The following is a 7005-nucleotide window of genomic DNA, read 5'->3' on the forward strand; positions in this document are numbered from 1 at the left end:
AATATTTTCTTCCAAGTTTTCTAGAATATTCAAACCAGGTGTTCAATAATTTCATGGCATGAAAACCTGATCACGGTCATCAGTAAAATGCATCACTTATTCTGGTGCGGTGGAAATGGATCGGACAGTGCTCTTCCCACTTCCGTTTTCATATTTTAAAAACAAATATGAATGCGAATACGTATGTTATCAGATATGACTGCAGAGCGGATGTTACTCAAATACGGATACATATCGGGTGTTTGCTCGATTCGGAACATGTACTACTAATAGCGACGTGTTAGTTAAGGAAAATAAGTCAATAGCTATGTGACACAAAATAATCAACTTGCAACATACAATAAGACATTGATAGAGAGTTTTATGAATAAATACTACTATAATGCATAACAATTTTCAAGTTTAATCGCAGAAAAGGTAAAATATGACCACTTCTTAGGCTTTTTATGTTGGACAATTGCGCATATTAGAGCTAGAACTGCTACAATTAGCTCATGTAATTTTATTCGGCTATGGATATATCCACTTCCATAACCATATTTGTGTCAAAATCTCATACTACCATATTTGTATTTGTATTTGTAATAAAATAAATCTGGATACCTTCCATTTCCATTTTAGTTCGGGTGCGGATATTTCAGATACGGATAGGCATTTTCTCGCATACAGATATCGGATATTTTGGATTATCCACTACCACTTTCCAGCTTAGGTGCGCCAGGAGAGCGAATGTACACCATTGTTATACAGTGGAAGAATTGATGACCAAATCACACTGTAGCATAATTTGTTTGCGTAAGAAAAGCACAAAAGGAAACCTGCTAAACATAGGTCTACTAATTGCTTAGATCTTCATCTGAAAATGTTACTTTTTACCAGAACTGCTTGGCAACTCTTCTAATACCCACCTCCTTGACACTGTAGAGCAGGATCTGTAAACATCATAAGAATGCTCGATCAGTCTTTTCTGTACAGTTAACTTGATTACTAGTTGTACCACTTCATTATAGAAGAACTATGGTGTAAGGCTCCAGCAAACATAATTAAACAATCTATTTACAAACTTTAGATCTCAGACTCAGAGTAAACTCCATAGTGAGTGCAAGAACATAGATAATGACCATTGGCTTTGTTCAAGCTTTTAACCCTCCTTGTACATTCTTAATAGTTGCCCTGAACAACACTCTTATACCATATTGACAAGGAAATTACACGATGAACAGAAGCCAGCCAATTGGTTAGTGTTTATTCGATGAGGCACCATTGCAGGGAATATTGCGACCATGGCTCAAGACAAACGATGGGAGAACCAAAACCAGTCCATCGCATACATCAACAGACATGCCAAAAATAGCACCATAAACCAATGTATTTACAACTTTACATCTAAGCAACTTACTGACTACTATGGTTTAAGCACATTGGCTGCATCATCATCTTGTTCTTCGGTCGAGCATTCTAAGCATATGTGGAAAAAGAAGGAAGGGAAATAGCATTACCACACTATGGTTTGGGGTGAGCGTGTGAGTCGGAGGAGGGCGCGGCAGAGGTGGCTGTGGAGCCGCTGCGAAGGTCGTCGATGATGCCACCAAGCTCGCGCCGCGCAGACTCCCTCCCAAACATGAAGCCGTACCTGCAGAACAAGGGAGGTCCAAACCCTTAGGAACATGGATTTGGATGGCTAGGGGGATGCTAGAACTGCACCGGATTGCAGGTTACCAGAAGGAGACGGCTGAGAAGACTCCGGCGGCAGCCACCGTCTGCAGCAGCGTCAGCTTCTTGGCCTGCATCTTCCGCTGGGATTTGGGGCTAGTGGGAGTTCTTCGTCAGCGGATAAGCAGCAGTGCGGAAAACCGTTGCTCAGACAGTCCTCGGCTAACCCTGGCTTCGGTGGTTGGACCCTGGCCCGTACGTGTCGGCGGCGGCGGCGGAGGGAGTCGAAAGAGGAGAGGAAAGGAGAACCGGCGGCGCCTGGAGGAGAGAGAGGTGGAGGAGGGGGATCCGCTACAGCGCCGTGCGTTACGTGCCGTCCGATAGAAGTCCAGATCAGGCTCTTCCACTTTTTCTTTTTTACGAAACCAGACCCTGAAAGACAATAGAGAATTGACCGGTTAATTAACTGAAAACCAAACCAAAAACATGTCCGCAAAACAGGACACCCAACCAAACTGGCTACCCACAAAGGCATACACACATCATCGAAGAGAAGATCTTCGTTGAGGTTGTCACTACACTGTCATTGCTTCTCCCCGATCAAGAGACTTCGACTTCACCGCAAACGACCAACCAACTCTTCCACTTTCACTTGCACGAGTGTTATGTTACCCTCGTATTATGTTGCTCTCACACTTCATTCTATAGAGAAGATGGGAGATGCACGTCGACGGCGATGGACATCCAGCAAGTGGATGCGAAAGCAGCGAGGGGAAACAAGAGGTAGTAGTGATGGAATTTTTCATGTAAATAAATAATAAGAAGCGTAAGGGTAGTTTAGATGTAGCCGCTCTGGGCTGTGGATTGACAACAGATCCAGTTTAGCTATTTGTTTTAATATTAAAATGTTTTCATCGAAAGTTGGTTCCTAAAGACCAAACAAGCACAGCATAAGCCAGCCCAACGGTATGGAGCCTGTGGGGGTGTTGTTATGCAACCTGTTTATGTCGAAGACATATTTTACAGGTTTATAAAATGATTTGAAACTAATTGAGTATATAGGCATACCATGCACCTAACATGTCACAAAAATTCAAAAATTCAACTCACAACTTGGGGAACAAAAATAACAAATTCAACAATGGCATGTATGTATGAAAAACAGTTGTATGTTGGATATGAAAACACTACGATAATGGGCCTAATTCGTAGCTCGATTCAAATTCACTATTGTTCGTAACATGATTTGTCATTTTCGTTTCTCGAACCTTGAGTTGTCTTGTAACCAAAAAATTGCGGCATGAAAGATGATTATTATTTCAATCTACTCGACTATGTCCACAATTCTCAATGCATTTTTCATAGGTTTTCAGTTTCCAGTGCACCGGTTGCCAAAAAAATTGTGAAAAGGGTCAAAGCTATACATTAAGTAGTACGATGATGGATCAGTGAGCGACGACAGCCCATGACGAAGTAGGTGGTGTTCTTTGAGTGCATGGGTTCGAGTTACAAGGATGAAAACTCTAGGTCCAACTTTCATTAGTTAAACCAGGCATGACGTTGTTCACGCAGCGCTTTTTTGTTGAAGGCATTGCATGGAGCTTACTCATACCCCTCTCCAGGGGTGAAAACTCATGATTTGGCCTCAGTGGTTGGGTCTAGCGACGACGGTGCTCACACTATTGGGAAACGTAGTAATTTCAAAAAAAAATCCTACGCACACGCAAGATCATGGTGATGCATATCAATGAGAGGGGAGAGTGTGTCCACGTACCCTCGTAGACCGAAAGCGAAAGCGTTAGCACAACGCGGTTGATGTAGTCGTACGTCTTCACGGCCCGACCGATCAAGCACCGAACGCACGGCACCTTCGAGTTCTTGCACACGTTCAACTCGATGACGTCCCTCGAACTCCGATCCAGCCGAGTGTCGAGGGAGAGTTCCGTCAGCACGACGGCGTGGCGACGATGATGATGTTCTACTGACGCAGGGCTTCGCCTAAGCACCGCTACGATATTATCAAGGTGGATTATGGTGGAGGGGGGCACCGCACACGACTAAGAGATCAATGATCAATTGTTGTGTCTAGAGGTGCCCCCCTGCCCCCGTATATAAAGGTTCAAGGGGGAGGGGCGGCCGGCCAGGAGGAGGGCGCGCCAAGGGGAGTCCTACTCCCACCGGGAGTAGGACTCCCTCCTTTCCTTGTCTAAGTAGGAGAGGGGGAAGGAAGGGAGAGGGGGGAGGAAAGGGGGGCGCCGCCCCCGTCCTTGTCCAATTCGGACTAGAGGGGGAGGGGGCGCGCGGCCTGCCCTGGCCGCCCCTCCTCTTCTCCACTTTGGGCCCAAGTGGCCCATTAACCCCCCGTGGAGTTCCGGTACCCCCCCCCCGGTACTCCGGTATATATCCGATAACCCCCGAAACCATTCCGGTGTCCGAATATAGTCGTCCAATATACCAATCTTCATGTCTCGACCATTTCGAGACTCCTCATTATGTCCGTGATCACATCCGGGACTCCGAACTACCTTCGGTTCATCAAAATACATAAACTCATAATATAACCGTCATCTAACTTTAAGCGTGCGGACCCTACGGGTTCGAGAACAATGTAGACATGACCGAAACACGTTTCCGGTCAATAACCAATAGCGGAACCTGGATGCTCATATTGGCTCCCACATATTCTACGAAGATCTTTATCGGTCAAATCGCATAACAACATACATTGTTCCCTTTGTCATCGGTATGTTACTTGCCCGAGATTCGATCGTCGGTATCTCAATACCTAGTTCAATCTCGTTACCGGCAAGTCTCTTTACTCGTTATGTAATACATCATCTCGCAACTAACTCATTAGTCACATTGCTTGCAAGGCTTATAGTGATGTGTATTACCGAGAGGGCCCAGAGATACCTCTCCGACAATCGGAGTGACAAATCCTAATCTCGAAATACGCCCCAACAAGTACCTTCGGAGACACCTGTAGAGCACCTTTATAATCACCCAGATACGTTGTGACGTTTGGTAGCACACAAAGTGTTCCTCCGGTGACCGAGAGTTGCATAATCTCATAGTCACAGGAACATGTATAAGTCATGAAGAAAGCAGTAGCAACATACTAAATGATCAAGTGCTAAGCTAACGGAATGGGTCAAGTCAATCACATCATTCTCTCAATGATGTGATCCCGTTAATCAAATGACAACTCTTTTGTCCATGGCTAGGAAACATAACCATCTTTGATAAACGAGCTAGTCAAGTAGAGGCATACTAGTGACACTCAGTTTGTCTATGTATTCATACATGTATCATGTTTCCGGTTAATACAATTCTAGCATGAATAATAAATATTTATCATGATGTAAGGAAATAAATAATAACTTTATTATTGCCTCTAGAGCATATTTCCTTCACACTCAGCATTCCCTTCTTGGAGGCATCGTTATTGGAGCACCTAATTAACCGGTGTTGCCATCATGGATGGTTCTTGTTTGTTGCAGTAGCTCAGTTGGTCATTTTTTCAGCATTTTTTATTATTTGGTTGTATGCATCCTTGATGTATAGATAGCTCTTGAGACTGTGTTGATGCAGAGACCACATGTAATTGATATTCCCAATATTAATATAATCCCTTTGTTAGAAAAAAGCTAACCCTTAAGAAACACCCTTACATGAATTAAAAGGTACATCCAAATACTTGGGATGTTGAAGTCATTTTCCTCCTACATCCACTAGCAGACCATTGCGTGCAAAACGTGTTGCCGCATCAAGGCCTTTGTATTAGTAGATTTAATTTAATGAAACCCATGAGCTTGTATAAGTAGCTACTGAGAAGTCATCAATGTAGACTAGAAGATACTGGCAATCATGATCCATATAGCAGATCGTCGTCCCTAAGAAGAAAACAAAAGAGAATGTCTAAATAAGTGTTGGGGAACGCAGTAGTTTTTTTAAAAAAAATCTACGATCACGTAAGATCTATCTAGGTGATGCATAACAACGAGGGGAGAGTGTGTCCACGTAGCCTCGTAGACTGAAAGCGGGAGCGTTATGTAACGGGGTTGATGTAGTCGAACGTCTTCGCAATCCAACCGATCAAGTACCAAACGCACGACACCACCGCGATCTGCACACGTTCAGCTCGGTGATGTCCCTCGAACTCTATATCCAGCTGAGGCCGAGGGAGAGTTCCGTCAGCACGACGGCATGGTGACGATGATAATGAAGTTACCGGCGCAGGGCTTCGCCTACACTACGACGATATGACCAAGGTGGAAAACTGTGGATTGGGGGCACAGCACACTGCTAAAGATCAACTTGTGTGTCTATGGGGTGCCCCCTTCCCCCGTATATAAAAGAGGAGAGGAGGGGGCCGGCTGGCCACAGGGGTCGCGCCCAAGGGGGGAGTCCTACTCCAAATAGGAGTAGGTTTCCCCCTTTCCTAGTACAACTAGGAGGAGAAGGAAAGAGAGGGAGAGGGAGAGGGAGAGGGAAAGAGGGGCCGCGCCCTCCTCCCCTTATCCTATTCAGACTCCCATTAGGGGAGGCGTGCGCACCTCCTGGTGCGGCCCTCTCTCTCCCCTATAGGCCCACTAAAGCCCATTACTTCCCGAGGGGTTTCAGTAACACTCCGGCACTCTGGTATTATCCAACACATTCTCCGGAACACTTTAGGTGTCCGAACATAGCCGTCCAATATATCAATCTTTATGTATCGACCATTTCGAGACTCCTCGTCATGTCCGTGATCTCATCCGAAACTCCGAACAACCTTCGGTACATCAAATCACATAAACTCATAATACCAATCGTCATCGACGTTAAGCGTGCGGACCCTACGGACACTTGATGACGGATGGAATTGAAGCGTCTCTTGATATGCTTGGTTCTCTTGTGAAATCTGGATTCCTTTGCAAAGGCAATTGCATCAGTATTGTCACAAAAGATTTTCATTGGACTCGATGCATTAGGTATGACACCTAGATCGGATATGAACTCCTTCATCCAAACTCCTTCATTTGCTGCTTCCGAAGCAGTAATGTACTCCGCTTCACACGTAGATCCCACCATGATGCTTTGCTTGGATCTGCACCAACTGACAGCTCCTCCATTCAATAAAAATATGTATCCAGTTTGCGACTTAGAGTCATTCGGATCAGTGTCAAAGCTTGCATCGACGTAACCATTTATGACGAGATCTTTTTCACCTCCATAAACGAGAAACATATCCTTAGTCCTTTTCAGGTATTTCAAGATGTTCTTGACTGCTGTCCAGTGCTCCACTCCGGGGTTACTTTGGTACCTCCCTGCTATGCTTATAGCAAGGCACACATCAGGTCTGGTACACAACAT

The 7005-nt window shown here is 44.9% G+C and overlaps 1 long non-coding RNA gene across 1 annotated transcript; it reads right to left on the reverse strand.

The window, feature by feature from the left end:
• Positions 1 to 635: 635 nt before the first annotated feature.
• LOC123162432 (uncharacterized) lies at positions 636 to 2037 on the reverse strand. The gene is made up of 3 exons (XR_006481282.1): positions 1720 to 2037; positions 1500 to 1633; positions 636 to 932 (listed from the first exon to the last, which is right to left on the reverse strand). It is a non-coding gene; the product is annotated as an uncharacterized lncRNA (long non-coding RNA).
• Positions 2038 to 7005: the final 4968 nt, after the last annotated feature.

This window comes from Triticum aestivum, chromosome 7B (assembly GCF_018294505.1).
Source record: "Triticum aestivum cultivar Chinese Spring chromosome 7B, IWGSC CS RefSeq v2.1, whole genome shotgun sequence".
Taxonomy (NCBI): Eukaryota; Viridiplantae; Streptophyta; class Magnoliopsida; order Poales; family Poaceae; genus Triticum; species Triticum aestivum.